Genomic DNA, 22,295 nt, shown 5'->3' with positions numbered 1-22,295 from the left:
TATTGTGACTATTTTTAATAGATTGTCTCTCTCTCTTTTTTAAGGTTTATTTATTTATCTGACAGTTACACAGAGAGAGAAGAGGTAGAGAGAGAGAGGTCTTCCATCCGTTGGCTAACCCCCCCAATTGGCCACAGTGGCCAGAGCTGCACGATGAGAAACCAGGAGCCAGGAGCCTCCCCCAGGTCTCCCATACAGGCTCAGGGGCCCAAGGACTTGGGCCATCCTCCACTGCCTCCCCAGGCCACAGCAGAGAGCTGAACTGGAAGTGGGGCAGCCGAGACTAGAACCAACTCCCATAATGGATGCCGGTGCCTCAGGCCAGGGTGTTAATCCACTGTGCCACAGTGCAGGTCCCAGATTGTCTCTCTTTTAAGGATTCATTTTAAAATTATCTTTAGGTGAAATGATGTCTGAGGTTTATTTGATCATAACCCATTTGGATCAGACTACTCTTGTGGTTATAGATAAAGCAAGACTGGAAGTACTATGTGTTGGTAATTGCTTAAGCTAGGACAGGGTACGTGGTATAAGTAATTGTTTTCTACCTTTGTATATATTGGAAATTTTCCATTATAAATAGCAATCATACACTTGAAATTTTTCCTTCAAGTCTAAAACAGCTATTTCACTTTCCATAGCTGTCCTTAAATCTCTTTTCTATTTCTAAAATTGTACCATGATACACTGAAACATTAATGCCCTTCATAAAAACCTGGTTTTTTTCTATGTTAATATGCATAACATTGTCAAAAGCTTATAAAGTTTCATCTGCATGTCAAAAATAATACTTACTTGGCTTTCACATTTATATAGAATGTTCCTGGCAAACTCAGGAATAGAATCCAGTCCCCAAAAATATTAATTCTTTAGATGCTTAGTCAAGCTCTCTATCCATTGGTTTAGGCTACTATTGAATTGTTAGCTAGATGATTCCTATGAACCCACAAATCCTTTAGGCTTCTGGCATATCGTCTGAAATGAAAATTTGTTCTTGAGGATAACATCTTTCAGAGACTTCTGTATAATATTTGACAGCTCCAAGATTCTTTGAATGTTTGACAACTGCCATGGGATATAACTGAACTAGCATGAGAACAATCAGCACTGGATTCAGTCATGCTCTGTTAGTCTCACTATGTTTTTTGCAAGGAAGTCATTGTCACATAATGAGAAGGAACATGGATTAATATACTAGTTCTGCCACTGAAACATTTGTGACCAAGGCAAGCTTTTTGTCATTTTTGAATTTCATCTGTAAAATGGTTATAACACCTACCCCATAAGGTTGATGGTGAGAGATAAATGGGAAAATGTATATTATGTATGTGGTATAGTGTCTGTCTGCCATGTGTCTAAGCCATCATCACCTGGCCTTAGCCAGTGTTAGTTAAGTTCCTTTACTTGGTTTTTTTTTTTTTTTTTTTTTTTTTTTTTTTTTTTTTTGTATGCCAATGCCTTGATATCACTTTGGATAGGTTGGGTTTAATTTCTTCTCTTTCTCTACAATTTCCTTGAGAAAAGAAGGTTTAGCACCCAAATATGTATATTTGGAATGGTTCTACTATTATGAATTAAGGCGACTTTCATAAGAAGATAGTTTTTGAAAGTCAAATCCTTTTTGTTTTTTTGAATATGTTCTCTAGAATCTATCTAATCAACTCTAGTAATTTAGTTATGGGAATATCTTTTGTAACCTATTTATCTTGAAGGTGTCATATTCCAGTCTTTTTTAAAAAGAAGAAATGCCTTGTTTTTCATCTCAGAACTACTTCCCAATTTGTCCTATGTGGTGAGATTATCAAACTTATTCTTTTAGGATCCAGTAGTAAACAGTACAGGTTTTGCAAGCCACGGCCTCTTTTGTAGCTGCTCAACTCTACTATTGTTGGCTAGAAACATCCGTAAAAAATACATAAACACACATGTGCATGGCTGGGTTCCAATCTAGCTGTATTCATGGAAGTAGGTAGCTGACTTGTGGGACATAGTTTGCTGACAACCGGTGAATGAAGTTTGGATGGAACTACTTCCTCCCCCATTCTCTATTGTAGGTTAGGTATGTGATCCAGAACTGGGTAAGGGTGCTTTATCCATCTGAAAACTCATGGCCACTTGATGTAAGCTGAACCAATTAGTGTTATGCCTAAGATTTTTGGTGTTACCGTTAAGGAAGACAGACTGTTTTTCACTGGGTTACTAACTTGGTAGAATATATCCCTAAGGTTTCCAGTGGGAATTTTCTAACTTGAGAAATCTGTCATCTTGTCAGAATGAGGACATCTACCTAATGTTGAAGACAATACAAAATAACACAGAGCTGGGAAACAGAATAAGAACTGAGATCAATTTTGTCACCAATACTTAGCTGTTTTGTTTCAAGATTTTTCCAGGAAAGATAGCACTACAAGATCAACAGATGATTTTATTATTTAATTTCTTTAAAATTTTTCCAGCTACAATTATTGTCTTTTGTTGAGATAATTGAGGCTGTTATTATATGTATTTATTTATATCTCTCTGTATTATCTAGATTTTATCCACAATTGTTAACTTTTTTAAAATGATTTATTTATTTATTTGAAAGTCAGAGTTACACAGAGGGAGAACGAGAGGTAGAGAGAGAGAGAGAGAGAGAGAGGGAGGGAGAGGTCTTCCATCTGTTGGTTCACTCCCCAATTGGCCACAATGGCTGGAGCTGCGCCAATCTGAAGTCAGGAGCCAGGAGCTTCTTCCAGGTCTCCCATGTGGGTGCAGGGGCCCAAGGACTTGGGTCATCTTCTACTGCTTTCCCAGGCCATAGCAGAGAACTGGATCAGAATTGGAGCAGCCGGGTCTCGAACCTGTGCCCGTATGGAATGCTGGCACTTCAGCCACAGCGCTTGCCCCACAATTATTAATTTTTTTTGGAAATGTTTTGATCATTTTGGGGTGGGGAACCTTTATCCTGCCAAGAGCCATTTGGATATTAATAACATTTATGGGCCATACTAAATTATTAACTTAAAAATTAGTCTTCTATATAGATTTGCCAAATTTCAGATCCTACTCGTGGTTGCCTTGGCAGCACCAGACCAAATGATTTTGCATACCTTATATGGCCCATGGGCCACAGGTTCTCCACCCCTGGGTCATTCACTTGTCCTTTGGCCCATTTTCAAGAGTATCAGTGGCTTTCTAATGGTGTCTGTGCCCTCTTTGTCCTTTCATATTCTCTAAAATTGTGTCAACCATAATTCTAGTATGGATGACTATCAAGGATTATACTTCTATACTTAATTGACCAAGAAAGAGAACTACAGTTGGGTACTTTCCATCCACTACAAATTCAACTCATTGTCATTTTTTTATTAGTACAAACAATAGAAAAAATTTAGATGACATTCTGTTGTTTTTGCTGAACTATTTACAAAAGTTTGCTTAAAGTTTACTAAAGGTCATTATTGCCAATAGCCTTATGGGACTTGTTGCAGTTACTGGATAGATATCATTAAAGATACATTCTCAACTTCATGCATGTCCTTTTAATGAGAGTCCATGAGAATTTTTTCAAATCTCAGTACCAGGAATGTTAGCGTTTTCCCCCCAAATCAATTGAATAGTTTGAAAATAAATCTTACAAACATTGTTAATTGAGTAGCTTTCCTCTTTGAATAATTTACCAAGGTACTCAGGGTTCAGTTTCACTTCTGTTATGAGTAGAGGATCTTATGGCCTACAATTTTGTGAACAGCCCTTTGGTCACCTTTCCCCCAAGCCATTATTTTTCCTTAATCTAAATTTCCTAGCCGGCGCCGTGGCTCAATAGGCTAATCCTCCACCTTGCGGCGCCGGCACACCGGGTTCTAGTCCCGGTCGGGGCGCCGGATTCTGTCCCGGTTGCCCCTCTTCCAGGCCAGCTCTCTGCTGTGGCCAGGGAGTGCAGTGGAGGATGGCCCAGGTGCTTGGGCCCTGCACCCCATGGGAGACCAGGAAAAGCACCTGGCTCCTGGCTCCTGCCATCAGATCAGTGCGGTGCGCCGGCTGCAGCGGCGGCCATTGGAGGGTGAACCAACGGCAAAGGAAGACCTTTCTCTCTCTGTCTCTCTCTCTCACTGTCCACTCTGCCTATCAAAAAAAAAAAAAAAAAAAAAAAAAAAAAAATTTCCTAACTACACATAGTGTTGTGGGAAAGTATGTAAATGTCTACTTGAAGTCTCCTTGCTTCTTAGTTCCTGGAGAAATGCAAGCCATGAAGGGAGAAAAGGGCAATGGAAAGACAGTGGGGGACACTGGAAGCCTACACTTTTTAGCCAACAGCTTAGCTGAGTCGCTTGCCTGGACTGCCATGAAATGTCTTTTCCGGTGTAGAAACCATGCACTTGCTCAGATTGCTTCTAAACACTTGCTGACTCTTGAAGAGATCCTATCTCTTAGGGGACATAAGCCCTGGAGTTGAGAGCACCCATGGGATTTGTGCTTCTGTAACTCTGGTGTTCTTTGTGGGGCTTTACCAGATGGAAAACTTGTACCTCAGAGCCAGTGAGGTGGTGAGCTAACAAGCTTTATCGACAGATGGAGGACCCCAAGTGTGAATGAAAACAGCTTCAGCTTGAAAGGAAAAAAAAGTCTAAATCCAATCAGTGCAAGCAAATACTCATATAAAACCAGTTATCCAAAAGGGTTGGTATGGCGGCTACCTCAGTGATATTTACCTGTACAGCATTTTGATAATGCTTCTGAATAGGTTATACTAGATTTAGAAAGAATAATGTTTTCCTGTTTTAACTGTGAGTGTACTATGAATAGTTCCTTTTTTTGTTTATTGTTAATAGGATAGTTATTGATAATTTTGGTAAAACAGAACTCTAGGCTAACAATTTCACCACACATTGTTTGGAAAACCTTACTAATATCTCAATACTCTGAATGTAAAGATGAAAGTGTATGATAATTGGGTCACATAGATAGATCATAATATCCTTATTCTGGAACAGAAATGAAGTCATAAAAAACTTATCTACAAGTTTATTGAAAGCTTCTAACCCTTTGAATTTTTCCTATTTCTAGAAATAGTAATATTTATACAAAGAGGATACCTCAACTATGTGACTTTTTACATATTATCAAAAAATTAGTCTAGATTGATCTTATTTACTGTAGCTATACAGATTTTATAATGCATGTTTTCTTTAGCTAAAATTTTAGAATTGTTTCCTCATTGCAAACACAAATACTTAACAAATTTACACATTTTCACTGTTACTAAGCCTCCATTTGCTTTTAGTCTAAAAATGACAAACGTTTTGCATTTCATCAGCAACAATTTCTTCTTGGATTTTGAAGTTTCATAAAAAATTTTACAAAATCATTTATTAAAAAGTGTTTGTCTTAGAGACTCTAACCTCTGACTGTGAATAAGCTTTAGATGAAAACCATGAAATTCCACCTAAATTTAAAAGGACCTCTATTTCTAATTGAAATAATTTGAAAAATATATTTTATGAAAAAAGACACTTTCCTCTCAGGTGCAGAACAATCTAAATTTCATTTGTTAAATAAAGTTTTTGTTTGTTTGTTTTTTACTTTTATTTAATGAATATAAATTTCCAAAGTACAGCTTATGGATTACAATGGCTTTTTCTCCCCCATAATTTCCCTCCCACCCGCAATCCTCCCATCTCCCGCTCCCTGTCCCCTTCCATTCACATCAAGATTCATTTTCAATTCTCTTTATATACAGAAGATCAATTTAGCATATATTAAGTAAAGATTTCAACAGTTTGCACCCGCACAGGAACACAAAGTGAAAAATACTGTTTGAGTACTAGTTATAGCATTAAATCACAATGTACAGCACACTAAGGACAGAGATCCTACATGAGGAGTAAGTGCATTCTGAAGAAATTATACTTAACTCTGAGGACAAATTCTATTTGAAAAAAATTAAACTTGAAGAAAATTTGTAATTTAATTAAAATTTTAATTTGTATCGTTGTTGGTAGTAACACCAATAGGTCTTTAATAACTCAGATGTCTTCCGTTGAAACTGCATTAAAGTCTTCAAAGTCGGGGGCTGGCGCTGAGGTGCAGTGGGTTAAAGCCCTGGTCTGGGGCGCTGGCATCCTGTATGGGCACCGGTTCTAGTCCCGGCTGCTCCTCTTCCAATCCAGCTCTCTGCTATGACCTGGAATAGCAGTAGAAGATGACCCAGGTCCTTGGGCCCCTGCATCGGCGTGGGAGACCTGAGGAGACTCCTGGCTCCTGGCTTTGGATCGGCACAGTTCCAGCTGTTGCAACCATCTGGGGAGTGAACCAATGGATGGAAGACCTGTCTCTCTCTCTCTCTCTCTCTCTCTTGCTCTCTCTCTGCCTCTCCTCTCTCTGTGTAACTCTTTCAAATAAATAAAAATAAATATTAAAAAAAATAGTCTTCAAAGTTGATTTTCCTATCTAATTTCCTTTACAACATTTCCATCCTGACACTGAGAACATCAAATGGACACAGTCAGGTTGTGAAGCATGGCCCAGGCAGAGCCATCTCCCAGGTGCAGATAGCTGGACAGCCAGGGGACCCTTCTGCATAGGCAGCAACACGGCTTTGATCACAGTGGTGCACGGTTTGTCATCTGTCTGATCAAACAATGCAGTATGCTAAGTGCTGTTGGCAGGAAGATGGGAAAACTGTCTCTTTTAGGGGACTCTGGCTGACCTTTTCCTAAAGCCAGGCAAACTTTCCATGGTCTTCATATAGAATACCTGTATCTCACTGCCTCAGTATTTCCCCTCTCTTAGAATGCATGCAGCATTCTTTATGAAAGGAATGGCTATTAGCATATCCTAGTGACCTGAAATAATGAGCTATCAGGGACTAAACTGGCAAATGTAAAAATGTCTTTTATTTATAGCCAAAATTGCCAGGTACCAAGGGACATCTGGTCAGCAATGGAAATTAACAGAATTAAGTTCTGGCAACTAAAGTCAAGTTACAAGGATGGTGAGCTGAACAGTAGGCTGAAAACAGTCACACACAGATGCTCTCCACCACACAATCATCTGTATGCATAGTTAGCTGCTGGATATAGTCAGTTTGAAGTGATGAGGACACAGTTGTGGAATTTCCATTTTCAGAATAGAGTACATGTATTTGAGTGTGTTCATGCTTGCTTTTATCTGCCTTTTTCTTGACCATAGTCTATAATTTCTTTTTATTAAAAAAACAAGCTTCAGCTTTATTGGGGTATGATATATACCACAAAATCCATTCATTCTAAGCATAGAATTCAACAATTGAAACACAGACACCTGTCATCTGTTACTTAAGTAGGAGATCTTCATTTTTAACATTGTTTGATAATACATTGTAATTGGACTGTGTTACTCTAATTTGTTTGCTTGTTGAACTATTAATATCACTGAGGGCAATTTTTATGATCACAGATTAGTGAAGAAACTTAGGTCTAAGCACTAATGACAAACTGACTCAAGAGTGTTATTCTCAAACCAAGATTCATGTGTGGGTCACATTTTCTTTGTCATTACAAAAAACGCACAATGTATTTGGTCCCATAATTTGTACCATTCATTAATACTATTCATTATTCCATCGTAAGTGTAGGATATTGCTGATTTCATGTCTACACTTTGTACTTAAAAAAAAAAAACATCTTTTAAGAAACTGAAGGATCCCAATTTATTCCATCTGTATCCTAGGCAACTTAAGGCGTTCCAAGGGATATGCCAAATAGACAGCTGCTGTAGCTACTACCAAAGAACAAATCTTTTTCACCTTGGCATCTGGTTTTCCATTTCTCGGCCAAAAGAAGCACAGTTTCACCATTGTATCTAGCTATCCAATAAATACTAGTAAGTAAGACCACTGGGAATACTGGTGAAGAGAAGTTGTTTGTTAAATGCCATAAGGGCCTACTATTTTGACTGTTAAAATATTTTTTCTAATATAAAACCCTAAGAGATAGGATTTTGAATGTTTTCACCAAAAAGAAATATTCAATGTTTGATGAGGTATATGTATTTACTCAGACATTATGCAAAATGAACATATATAAAAAGATCACATGGGGCCCCATAAATTTGAACAATTTTAATGCATATGTTAAAAATTAAAAATTAGAAACGTCAAATAATAAACATAATTTTTCTGGGTTTAAATACTATGGGGCCCATGTGGCATAGCAGGTAAATCCTCGACCTGTGATGACAGCATCCCATATGGGTGCCAGTTCGAGTCCTGGCTGCTCCACTCCCAGTCAGCTCCCTGTTAATGGCCTGGAAAAAGTAGCAGAAGATATCCCAAGTGCTTAGGCCCCTGCAACCCATGTTAGGGACCAGGATGAAGCTCAGGCTCCTGGCTTTGGCCTAGGCCAGTGCTGGCCATTGTAGCTATCTGGAGAGTGGACCAGTAAATGGAGGATCTCTCTCTGTATAATTCTGACTTTGAAAATAAATATAGATCTTTTTTAAAAGTTAAAAAAAAACTTTAAAAAGCTATGATAACACAGTTATTCTTAAGTGTTGAAATTTAACTGAAATGTGATCCCTGTTAAACATAAGAGTAGGAATAAGAGAGGGAAGAGATGTACAATTTGGGACATTCTCAAGCTGACTTGCCCCAAATGGTAGAGTTAGAAACATACCAGGGGACTCCAATTTAATCCCATCAAGGTGGCATGTACCAATGCCATCTCACCAGTCCAAGTGATCAATTTCAGTTCACAATTGATCATAATGAAAGGACTAAGAGTCAAAGGAAGCACATAATCAAGTTTAGTACCTGCTAATACTAACCGATAGAATAAATAAAAGGGAGAGTGATCCAACATGGGAAGCGAGAAACTCAGCAGACTCATAGAATGGTGGATGTCCTAAACAGCACTCTGGCCTCAGAATCAGCCCTAGAGGCATTCCGATCTGGCTGAAAAGCCCATGAGAGTATTTCAGGCATGGAAAGCCAAGACACTCTGGCAAAAACAACAACAACAACAACAACAAACAAACAAACCCTAAATGAAAGATCTCTGTGAGTGAGATCCCAGTGGAAAGAACAGGTCTTCAAAGAAGGAGGTACCTTTCTCTGAAGGGAGGAGAGAACCTCCACTTTGACTATGACCTTGTCTAAACAAGATAAGAATCGGAGAACTCAGAGGGCTTCCATAGCCTTGGAAACTCATGACTGGAGCATAGGGAGATTACTGATGCCATAGACAGGAGTGTCAATTGGTAAAGTCAACAACAGGAGTCACTGTGCACTTACTCCTCATGTAGGATCTCTGTCCTTAATGTGCTGTACATTGAGACTTAATGCTATAACAAGTATTCAAACAGTATATTTCGCTTTGTGTTTCTATGGGGGTGCAAACTGTTGAAATCTTTACTTAATGTATACTAAACTGATCCTCTGTAAAAAAAAAAGAAATTATCAATTCCCAACTTGACTCTCACTGGGATTAAACATGACAATAGGTCTGATCTGATTTCATCATCATTAAAAAAATCATCTATTATTTTTCACTTTATGTTTGTGTGGGAGCAAACTGTTGAAATCTTTACTTAATGTATGCTAAACTGATCTTCTGTATATAAAGAGAATCGAAAATGAATACTCATGTGAATGGAAGGGGAGAGGGAGTGGGAAAGGGGAGGGATGCGGGTGGGAGAGACGATATGGGGGGGAAGCCATTGTAATCCATAAGCTGTACTTTGGAAATTTATATTCATTAAATAAAAGTTAAAAAAAAGCTATGATAAGCCATATGATTTAAGAGGTTTTCTATGAATCCCTTCCTCTGATTGCATGATATGCTATAATTTTAAAATTATTATAACTTAAAACTTGAAGTAAATTGTGCAATACAATTTCAAACAACAATTTTGGTGGCCACACAGTAAGTAAAGCTAACTTATGGAAATTTAAGATAGCAAACAGAGAAAATGGGTAAAAGATAAGAATAATACACAGGGTCTAGTGTTGTGGCAAAGTAGATAAAGCTGCCACCTGTGATGCCTGCATCACATCTAGGCACCAGCTTGAGTCATGACTGCTCCACCTCTGATCCAGCTCCCTGCTAATGGCCTAGGAAAAGTAGCCAAAGATTACCCTGTATTTGGAGCCCTGCCACTCAATTGGGAGACCAGAATGAAACTCCTGGTTCCTGGCTTCTGCCATGTGGTGGGGTGAACCACTGGCTAGAAGATCTCTCTCTCTATCTCTATCTCTGACTTTCAAATAAATAACAAATAAATATTAAAAAAAAACAGTATACACATCAATCACAATTTCACTATTTAAAAAAATCCCTTAGACTGGGTGTTTGGCCTATTATTATAAAGATGCCCACATCCTATGTTGAAGTACCTGATCTTGGTCCTGGCTCCACTTCTGATCCCAGCTCCCTGCCAATGTGGACCATGGGAGGCAGGTCAAGTAATAATTAGTTCTCTACCAGCCACATGAGGGACCTGGAATGAGTTCCTGGCTCCCACCTTTGGCCTAGCCCAGGTCTGGGCATTGTGAGCATTCAGGGAGTGAAAAAGCAGATGGGAGCTCTCTCAGTTTCTCCCCACATGTCACTGAAATCAAACCAAAACCCTCCATAATACATATGCATGGCAGCCCATGTTACCAAGAAAACAGAGCATAAAGTCATATTCTAGGGTTTCTCTTTGTACTTTCATGCATAGCAGTACAAGTTAATGAAAAATTATAGCACCTTAAAAGTTAAAAATGAAAGAAATAAAAAAGAAAAAAAGGCAGGATGATTGGGATTCAGATTCTTTAAGAATGAAATTTTTGTTGCTCTGCCAGGTAAAATCCCTTAAACAGCCGAGGTTCTGGCTAAGGCCAAAGCAAATAAAGAAAGATGTTTGAGAAGGGAGTTATTGGTATCAGCAATAGTAAAATGGCCAGTCACAGAAACAAGGACCATGGTAGTTTTGTGTGTATTCTTTTTCTTTGGAATATTTGTGTGTACTATTTTTCTTTCTCCCATTTTTATATATTAGTGGGTGGAAATTAACTTTATAACTTGGTCTTTAGATAATAGTATATTTAGTGAAATTTTGATAGAACTATATGAATAATTAATACATGAAACAATGTTACAGTAGGACTGTACCTCTTCTCATTTTGGAAAAGGGCTAAGAAATTCAACACGTTTAAGTGAGATAGCTGAATCTTGTCATTGGAAACTTGGAATTGTTTTATGATTATATGGAAATTCAAATGGGCTAGATGAGTGTGTAGGGAGGTTGAGCAGCCAAAGGGGTAGTCTGATGATCTGTGCTAATTACCAATCTATTGCCTGTTAGCTCCACGTCCACCTCTCCTTATGTATTTGTAGTAATAGAGATGGTCCCTGTGGGCATTTCTCCTTTGCTCCTGGTGTGTAGTTAACCTTTGTCAGTAGAGGGCACTGAGGGAACATTGAAGGGATTCTTTCCCCCTTTCCAATGTGCTTCCTGAGGGGGTTTCTTGCTTCTAACCTGGGGCTGACAGTGGCACACATGGGAGGCATTTAATGCTGCTCATTCCCATTGAGTTTCAGTGGCAATCCTGTGAATGGTTTCCTGCTGAGTTTCATTGCTCCCCATGCGTGGATTCCCAGTGAGCCTTGTAGGCCTGCTGGCAGTCGTCTTCACAGCTGGGCCAAGACCTATGCCTTGGAGGAGCATTTCCTTCTTAGCTCCAGCTGTAGTTCCTGCCTACAGTCAGAGCACACCTGCATCCTGAAAGGGTATTTCTAGTTTGACAGTTCTGGCTGTAATTCCCTGTCTGCCAACTTTGGCTCACTTGTACGTGGAGGAATGGTTCCTTATTACCCAGCAATAGTGAATTCAGTCTGTCCTGGGGAAGCCCAGTAAACTTTGTTGCCATTCGGTGAGTTCCACCACTGCCTTCTCCAATGAGGTCTGAACTCCGGACTTTAAGAGAGGATCACTTTCTTTTTTTTTATTTTGATACTTTTCTTTTTTTCTTACTTTTTTTATTAGAAAACTTTTATTTAATGAATCTAAATTTTGAAAGTGCAACTTTTGGATTATAGCAGTTTTTCCCGCATAGCAGCTCTCCCACCCACAAACCATCCCATCTCCTACTCCCTCTACAATCCCATTCCTCATTAAGATTCATTTTTAATCATATTTATACACAGAAGATCAACTTAGTATATACTAAGTAAAGATTTCAGCAGTTTTCACCCACACAGACACACAAAGTATAAGGTAATGTTTGAGGACTAGTTTTACCATCAATTCTCATAGTATAACACATTAAGGACAGAGATCCTATATGGGGAGTAGGTGCACAGTGACTGTTTTTGTTGATTTAACAATTGACACTCTTATTTATGATGTCAGTAATCACCTGAGGCTCTTGTTCTTTCCACTGGGAACTTAACTCACAGAGATCTTTCATTTAGGTTTTTTTTTTTTTTTTCCACAGTGTTTTGGCTTTTCATGTCTGAAATACTCTCATAGGCTTTTTAGCCGGATCAGAATGCCTTGATAGCTGATTCTGAAGCCAGAGTGCTGTTTAGGGCATTTGCCATTCTATGAGTCTGCTGTGTATCTTGCTTCCCATGTTGGATTGTTCTCTCCTTTTTAAGTCTATCAATGATTATTAACAGACACTGGTCTTATTTATGTGATCTCTTTGACATTTAATCCTATCTTTATGATCAATTATGAACTTAAACTGATCACTTTATCTAGTATGATGGTATTGGTACCTGCCAACTGAATGGGATCTGGAGTCCCATGGCACCTTTCTTGCTTTACCCTTAGGGGTAAGTCCGAGAGAGCGTGTGCCGAGGTGTACCTCTTCTCCCGCTCTTATTCCCACTTTTAATTTTAACAGGAATCAATTTTCAGTTGGATTTAACTCCTAAGAATAATTGTGTTAATTAAAGTGTTCAACAAATGGTATTAAGTAGAAAGAGAAAATACTTAAAAGAATAAAATAGTAAGCAATTCCTTGACAGTTAGGACAAGGGCTGATCAAGTCATTGTTTCTCATGGTGTCCACTTCACTTCTACAGGTTTCCTTTTAGGTGCTTGGTTATTTGTCACTGATCAGGGAGAACATATGATATTTGTCCCTTTGGGACTGGCTTGTTTCACTCGCATGATGTTTTCCAGATTCCTCCATTTTGTTGCAAATGACCAGATTTCATTGTTTTTTTACCACTGTGTGTGTAATATTCTATAGAGTACATATCCCATAATTTCTTTATCCAGTCTTCTGTTGATGGACATTTAGGTTGATTCCATGTCTTAGCTATCGAGAATTGAGCTGCAATAAACATTGAGATGCAGTCAGCTCTTTTATTTGCTAATTTCCCTTGTGTAAATTCTGAGGAGTGTGATGGCTGGGTCATGTGATAGGGCTATTGTCGCTCCCCCTCTTCGTGGAGGAGCAACACTAAACCCTGCCTAGGCTTCATATCCGAGTCACGGCACCATTATGTCGCTCCCCCTCTTCGTGGAGGAACGACACAGGACCCTGCGCTGTTCTTTCGTCTGCTCGGCCCTCCCCGGGTTTGCTGCTGGTTCTTCCCGGGTTGGCTACTATCCCTTCCACCTCCGTGGAAGGGCAGTTCCCCCTGGCCACATTCCCCACTTCCGCAGGGGAGCGGCACACCGCCGGCCGGCTCTCTGGGGGCTGCACAGATGTTCCCTTAGATGTTCCCCTTAGATGTTCCTGGTGCATGCCGTCTCTCTCCTCCTTTATAGTCCTCCTCCGCCAATCCCAACTCGGCTGCCCACACGCCGAGTACGCTGCTCTCCTCCAATCAGGAGCAAGTCCTACAGTTTATTGGTTGAACTGGAGGCAGCTGTGCAGAAGCTGTTTACTTCTCTCCCAGCGCCATATTGTGGGAGAGCAGATGCATAGAATAAGTCTTAATTCCAGTAACTCAGTCCAGTCCGGATTGCTCCCCACAGGCTATATTCAGATTTCTGAGGAAACTCCAAATGGTCTTCCATAGTGGCTTTACCAGTTTGCATTCCCACCAACAGTGGATTAGTGTGCCTTTTTCCCCACATCCTCACCAACATCTGTTGTTAGTTGATTTCTGTATGTAAGCCATTTTAACCAGGATGAGATGAAACCTCATTGTGGTTTTGATTTGCATTTCCCTGATGGCTAGTGATCCTGAACATGTGTCTGTTGGCCCTTTGGATTTCCTTTTGAAAAATGTCGATTTAGGTCCTTGGCCCATCTCTTAAGTGGGTTGTTTGTTTTGTTATTGTGGAATTTCTTGATCTCTTTGTAGATTCTGGTTATTAATCCTTTATCAGTTGCATCATTTGCAAATATTTTCTCACATTCTGTTGGTTGCCGAGAGGACCACTTTATAAATCTTTTCCTTCACTGAAAATTTTCCCATTGCTATGATATGTTTTCAAGATAAAACTAGAAAATATTACTATTCCTTTTAAACATTCCATAATAGTTCTTGAAAATAAAGATTTGAGCAATTTTCTAAATAGAAATGTTCCAAATAATAATGTAAAAGAATCTTTTAAAATGCAATTAAGTATTGAGTCTGGCTCAGTGGGTTAATGCCCTGGCCTGAAGCACCAGCATCCCATATGGGCGCCGGTTCTAGTCCCGGCTGCTCCTCTTCCGATATGGCTCTCTGCTATGGCCTGGGAAAGCAGTACCTGCACCCACATGGGAGACCAGGAAGAAGCTCCTGGATCCTGGCTTCGGATTGGTACAGTTCCAGCCATTGCGGCCAATTGGGGAGTGAACCATTGGATGGAAGACCTCTCTCTCTCTGCCTCTCTTTTCTCTTTTCTCTGTGTAACTCTGCCTTTCAAATAAATAAATGAATCTTTAAAATTGCAAATAAGTATTTAAACTAATTGGATATGTAGACAGAAAAATAATTAGTGGCATCTCCAGGAAAGTGGAAATAGCATCTCCATTTCTGAAAAGTAACCAGCAACTAAATCTTTAAAATATTCTTATTTAACACACTTTGAAAATGTGATTAAGTTCATCAAATGTACATGATTACTTCTGCTTCTAAGGCAGTTTTTGATAATATGCCAATAATCACAGCAAGTGTTAAATAGCTAAGCACATAGGTTGTATTATTTCATTTAATTAATTAGTATATTTGTATAAAGAATGCAAAAATACCTTAAAAGTGATAAAATTTATTGATCATTGGTCAGCAGTTCATTAGAGGGAAACACTTGGAATTCAAATTCTTTTTTTTTTTTTTTTGACAGGCAGAGTGGACAGTGAGAGAGAGAGACAGAGAGAAAGGTCTTCCTTTTGCCGTTGGTTCACCCTCCAATGGCCGCCGCTGCAGCCGGCGCACCGCGCTGATCCGATGGCAGGAGCCAGGATCCAGGTGCTTTTCCTGGTCTCCCATGGGGTGCAGGGCCCAAGCACCTGGGCCATCCTCCACTGCATTCCCTGGCCATAGCAGAGAGCTGGCCTGGAAGAGGGGCAACCGGGACAGAATCCGGCGCCCCGACCGGGACTAGAACCCTGTGTGCCGGCGCCGCAAGGTGGAGGATTAGCCTATTGAGCCACGGCGCCGGCCGGAATTCAAATTCTAAGTCTGGGATACCTTCTGAGTGTTACCTGAGTCTGTAGGATTTAATTTTGGTGTTTTGAGGAACAGTATAAGGCAAGAGAGTTCCCACAGAAGTTCATAGACCTGCCAGAGCTGAACTTGTAAGTCAAGACATAGTCGTGAGGGAGTTCAAATACCAAATGTGGTGTACAGAGGTGAAATTTGAAGTTAGAGCTCTAAAGCTACATCAGACATAGATGGTTTAGAAAGCAGTGAAAAACAGTAGTGGGAAAGTTCAGAACTAGAGGATTCAGATTCATTATTTCAGCTACCTTTAGGTACTTCAGTAGCTCATAATCCTAAGTCCAGGGGATAGTGGTGTGTTTATCTCGTTTAGGAAACAATACACAGAAGGGTCATTACCAGGCCAATAATCACTTGATTATGTCATCAGAGACTTCTTATCTTTTCTGTATTTTTTGCTCACCTTCTTCACCACATTTCAAGGAATTTCATATCATGTTTATTCCAGTTTTCCCTGGAGTGGCTTTCTCACAACCTCAACCTATTCATCAAAATTCCTTCTCTTGATCCATATTCTTCAAAACATCCAATTAATAGAAAACTGAGACCCAATAATAATTATTCTAGAAATAGACTTCACTGATTTGGAACCAGAGCAAACTAAAATAAAAAGGGACCTTAATTTATTTCAGTACTTACATTTTAAAAATTCACTCATTCAACATTATTTTTAGAGTACCTAAAATGCCTCGGGCTTTCTTCTAAGAACTGGAGAAAGAAAGATGAACAAAAGAGATTGAGTTTCAACCTTCATTAAACATATATTTTACTGGAGTGACACAAATAATAAATCATTAAGTAAACAATGCAATTTAATAAGAAATTGTAGGTAAATGCTATGAAGAAAAGTAACACATGGCAATAGTATAGAGAATGATGAGAGGAAGGAAAGTGACCAGTGAGAGATGCTCTAAAAAGTAACATTTGATCGGAAAAGTGAGGAGGAGAGATTCATGTAGTTCTGGGGAACTATGAGTAAAGGAAATTCAGCAAGTATGAAGTTAGGGGATGAGAAACATTTGAGAACATGCAAGGAGGGCAGTGAGACTGAAAAGGAAAAATAGAACATGATAACGAATGCTAATAAAGGTTGGAGCTGAGCTTCAAACCCAGGCACTCTGACTTCAGAACTCCAGGATGGAGATGACAGCAACAAGATGTGGGCAGGTTATGCAGGACCTTGACAGGCCACGGTGAAAGGTTTGGGATTGATTCCAGTTCAACAGAGAACCATCAAAATGCTCTTACGCAAGGGCAATACATGAGCTATAGTTTCAGAAAGTATTTGTGAATGGAGAATATACTGAAGAAGGGTTAGGGAGAATTCAGGTGGACCAGTCATGCAGGTCCTGAAGCTGTCCAAGTGAGAAATGGTAATAGCTGAACTCAAGAAGAAGTAGTACAATTGGTGAGTAGTGAGTAGTAAAACCTAGGATCTATTTTGAAATTAAAGTCAACGTACTTTGGGTTGATTATATAGGGAGTGTAATGAGATGAAAAAGTTAAGCCTATTTGCAAGATTGTGTACAGGAGTGGCAAGGTGCATAACATTTGCTGATATAAAGGCAAGCCTTAGGGGAAAACCAAGAATTCTGATTTGGACATGTTAAATTTCATGGCTTTTAAGCATTCATGTGGAGTCATGAGTTGGGCAATGAACTATAAAAATAAGGAGTTTGGGAGAGGTCCAGGCTGGTGTTATCAAACTGTGGAATCTTTTTGACATGAACAGTTTTCAAAGACATCAGGAATGAGATCTCCAAGGGAGTAAATACAGAATAGACAAGGGGTTGTGGATGGAGTTCTGGAGTATGCCAACACCTAACAGTTGAAAAGAATAGAAAACAAGCAGAAATTTAAATGGAATAGTCAATGAAGTAGGAGGAAAACCAGTTAGTTTTCTAAAAGGGAAGTGAAGGAAGTATTTGCGAGTGAGAGAAAGGAAATCAGTTTAGTTATTGGGCATGGCAAGAAGTATATCATTGAAGATGTTGCTGGGAGCGATTTCAAGACAGAAATGAAAGTGAATAGGGATTATTCGAGAAGAAATGAGAAATGAAGAAACATTTTAAAATAGGTATTAGAGAATTGGGGCAGGTACGGTAGGAAGATGTCTGCCCTAATAAGGGTTTTATTATTTGTTTTAATGAGATATATTAGAAAATATGCCTATGCTGACAAGGATGATCTGTCATGCACAGGTTTCTGAGCTTGAGAGGTGGACACATTGCCAGATTTTTATTTGTCAAAATAGATGAGCTTTGTGTCAGGAGAGGAGGTAGTTTTCTGTTGACATCTTCATTAGAAGCAACAGCATTGAATATGAATAGCCTTGGATTCCTTCTTTTAGGGCAAACATAAATAACTTCCCAGGGCTTACTCTGCCTCACACAGGTTCCCAGAAATCCAGGCATGTGCAGGAGTGGCAGGCCTGCCAGGCAGTGTGACGCGCTGCATGTGATGGATTGGCGGCCTTGATGGATGGCCCATGCCATGCAGCACCATTAGAGCTGACTCACTCCAGCAAGATTAATTGTTTCAGATTGTACAAACATCTTTCAAGGGGAAAACATTTCTGTTTACCTATCTTATGTCCATCAAATATGGGGTCCTTTGCAGCCTGTCACAATCCATAAAGAGGAAGAAAACATTTTCATACCTATCAAGGATGCCTTCAATGATTTATTTTGCCATTTTATTTTATTTTTTAAAATTTTATTTAAGGAATACAAACTTCATGCACTTCACATATACAGATTTAGGAACATTGTGATTCCTCCCACCCTATCTCCCTGCTGCCTAAACCCTCACCTCTCTTCCTCCTCCCTCTCCCATTTCCATTCTTATTTTTTACAAAGATCTATTTTTAACTTTATACTCATAAGATAAACACTACACTAAGTAGAGAGTTCAACAAATAGTATTTAAAAAAAGAAAATAAACAAACAAAAAATATTGTTCCTCAATAGTCAAGACAAGGGTTGTTCAAAATTATTGCATCACAAAGTGTCACTCTGAAAAAACTCGCTGTAAGTTATCCTTGCCACTAAGAGTGAAAATTGGAATAAAAACTTCTAAAGATCAATCTAGAATATAGAGTGTAGCAGTTTTTGTGTTATAAGACTTGTCTACAGGTTGTCCCAGCTTCCTTAAGAGACAGCACAGAGCTTGGAATACATTGTGTTCAATAGATGTTTGTTAAATGAGTTAACTATGAATGAGATATATAGCACTATTTTAGGATTGGGGGTACTTAAAGGAATGTTTTAGAAAGTCCATTACATTTTCCTTAGAAGAAATAAATCAATTTAGAAAATACATAGTTCTAAATGTCATTTTTTCCAACTTTTACATAGAGCATACAGTATGCCAAGTATTGTAACCATTGCTTCATAAATATTAGTTAATTTAATAAATTGGTAGTGTTATCACTATTTTACACATGACAAAATTGAAGCACAGAGAGGCTAGGAAAGGTTACATCATAACAAATACTAATAAAGCCTAGCGCAGTGATTCAAATCCAGGCATTCTGACTTCAGAACTCCAGTTTTGATCATTACTGCATAATGTTTGGCATTTGAATTGAAGTAAAATATATTTCAGAGTTGCTTAGAATTGGCAAGAAATAAACCACATTCAGAATACTACTCTTGGAACTCCTTTGAAATTTGTGAGACTTATAATTTGGGGCCAGTAATATTTATGACCTCAAATTCCTAAATGACACTCTGAGTGATAGTAGTTATTATGCTATTTTGTGACCAAGGAATCTAAGTGTAAATGGAAGAAATAGAATTCTAGTCCACATAGGGCTTACTTCAAAAAAGAGGGTCTGGGGACTCAGCAGGCATAATAAGTGGACCTACTTTAATGAGCAGACTTCATTGAGAACCACGCTGAAATAGAGTGATTTTTGAAGTTAAAATTGAACTTAAGATTGTTTTGTTCAAAACTCCATACATTTCATAGTTTCTGAAAATAAAAATTTCCACATCTCATATGTGAGATTGCAAGTGATGCTGAAATGAACATGAGAATGCAGATATCTCTTTGAGGTAATGATTTTATTTCCTTGGAATATATACCTAAAAGTAGAATTACTGGATCATATGATAGTTTTATTTTAAAATGTTTTGAGGAGCTTCCAAACCATTTTCCATGGTATCTTTACCAATTTACTTACACCAAAAATGTAAAAAGGGTCCCTTGAGAAAAACCAAATAAATAAATAAATAAATAGGCCAGTGTTATGGTTAAGCAGAATCAAAATCATCATCTCGTACCAGAGTGATGGTTTAAGTCCAGCTGCTCTGCTTCTGATCCAGCATTCCTGGTAATATTCCTAAGAAGGCTGCAGATGATGGCTCAAGTACTTGGGCCCCTGTCACCCAAGAGGGAGACCTGGATGGAATTCCTGGCTCCTGGATTTGGCCTGGCACAGTCCTCACTGTTGTGACCATTTTGGGGAGTAAACCAGGAAATGAAAGCTCACCCCCTCTCTTCCTCTCTCTCCCTCACTCACTCTTTCCCTCTCTATCTTGCTTTCACTCTGTCACTATGCCTTTGAAATAAATATATGAATAAATGAATTCTTAGAAACAAAAAATGCATAAAAGACCATTAAAGTTAAGTACTGCTGAGTATAAGAAGACACCTCAAGAGAATGAAGAAGTAAGATAGAATATGATAAAAATAATCTCAAAAGAAATATTTATCAAATGAAGGGACTTACTTTTTTTTTGAAAGCTTTTATTTAATAAATATAAATTTCATAGGTACAGCTTTTGTATTATAGCAGTTCTTCTCCCATATCTTCCCTTCCACCTTCACTCCCATCCCACCTCCTCCTCCCTCTCCCATTCCATTTTCATTAAGATTCCGTTTTAATTATTTTTATATACAGAAGATCAACTCTATACTAAATAAAGATTTCAACAGTTTGCACCCACACAGATACACAAAGTAAAAATAATTCACATAGGGCCGGCGCCGCAGCTCAATAGGCTAATCCTCCACCTAGCGGCACCAGCACACAGGGTTCTAGTTCCAGTCGGGGCGCCGGATTCTTTCCCGGTTGCCCCTCTTCCAGGCCAGCTCTCTGCTGTGGCCCGAGAAGGCAGTGGAGGATGGCCCAAGTGCTTAGGCCCTGCACCCCATGGGAGACCAGGAGAAACACCTGGCTCCTGCCTTCGGATCAGCGTGGTGTGCTGGCCGCAGCGCACCAGCCGTGGCGGCCATTGGAGGGTGAACCAATGGCAAAAGGAAGACCTTTCTCTCTGTCTCTCTCTCTCACTATCCACTCTGCCTGTCAAAAAAAAAAAAAAAGTAATTCACATAGTACAACACATTAAGGACAGAGGTCCTACATGAGAAGCAAATGCACAGTGACTCCTGTTGTTGATTTAACAATTGACACTCTTATCTATGACTTCAGTAATCATCCAAGGCTCTTGTCATGAGCCCCAAGGCTAAGGAAGCCTCTTGAGTCCATGAACTCTGACATTATTTAGACAGGGCCATAATCAAATTGGAAGTTCTCTCCTCCCTTCAGAGAAAGGTACCTCTCTTTCTTTGATGGCCCTAAACGAAGGGAGTTTTAAAAATTAATATAAAAAAGTTGCAGGTTGAAGGGAAGTTATGGAGGGGAAAAAGCCATTGTAACCCATAAGCTGTACTTTGGGGATTTATATTTATTAAATAAAAGTTAAAAAAAAAAAGCAGATACATTAGACAAATAAGGAAAAACTTCTACAGGCACTTCATTACCAATGATATCCATTGGCCAATAAATATGAAAACATGCTCAACTGTAGGGCTTTTCAAATGAAGAGACAGGACATGGGATCATCCATTCTAATAGTGTACCACTGGATAGCTATGCACTCTCATTTTTATTTAGAGGGTACCAGCAAGTCTATAAGTCAGCAGGCACATAGGCAAGGTTATACATCAATTTAAAGATTTGCAAAAAGGAATTTGGTCCAGTGGTCAAAGATAGGGATTAGAGCTGTGTTGTAAATCTTCAGAGAAAGACCCGTTTAGATGCTCCTATAAATTTACAAATTCCTGAAAATATTCCAGGAACCAATTCATGTCCATAAGCCCCCTCCTGCTCCTGCTGCTACATTCCTTTGGGGGAGTGTGTGCCCACCCTGCCTGTTTTGGCATAAGGAGAAACTGCGGCCATGCCTCTAGTTTCAGAGAGGCACTTAGGCAGCATCTCTACATCCCTCCCCCCTTTTTTACTTTATGCATAGATTTTAATTTGGAAAATTACTTGGCAAATATTTACTAAATGTGAATACAGGTATATACATACATACTCAACAATACCACTCTCTTTTTAAGATTTATTTGTTTATTTGAAAAGCAGAGTACAAAAAGAGATGGAGAGATAGAGAAAGATCTTTGATCTGCTGGTTCAATCCCTAAATAGCCGCAATAGGTTGACGTGGGCCAATCCGAGGCAGGAGAATGAGTTTCCTCTGGGTCTCCTACATGGGTGCTGTGGCCCAAAAACTTGGGCCGTCTTCCACTGCTTTCCCAGGCACATTAGCAAGGACTAGAACTAGTGGCCGTATGGGATGCCGGCTTCACAGGTGGTGGCTTTACTCAACATGCCACAATGGTGGCCCCACAATACCACTCTTGAGAGTATCCTTGGTTGAAATACATATA

The sequence above is a fragment of the Oryctolagus cuniculus genome, chromosome 8 (assembly GCF_964237555.1).
Source record: "Oryctolagus cuniculus chromosome 8, mOryCun1.1, whole genome shotgun sequence".
In the NCBI taxonomy this organism is placed as follows: Eukaryota; Metazoa; Chordata; class Mammalia; order Lagomorpha; family Leporidae; genus Oryctolagus; species Oryctolagus cuniculus.
This window is presented reverse-complemented; position numbering follows the sequence as displayed.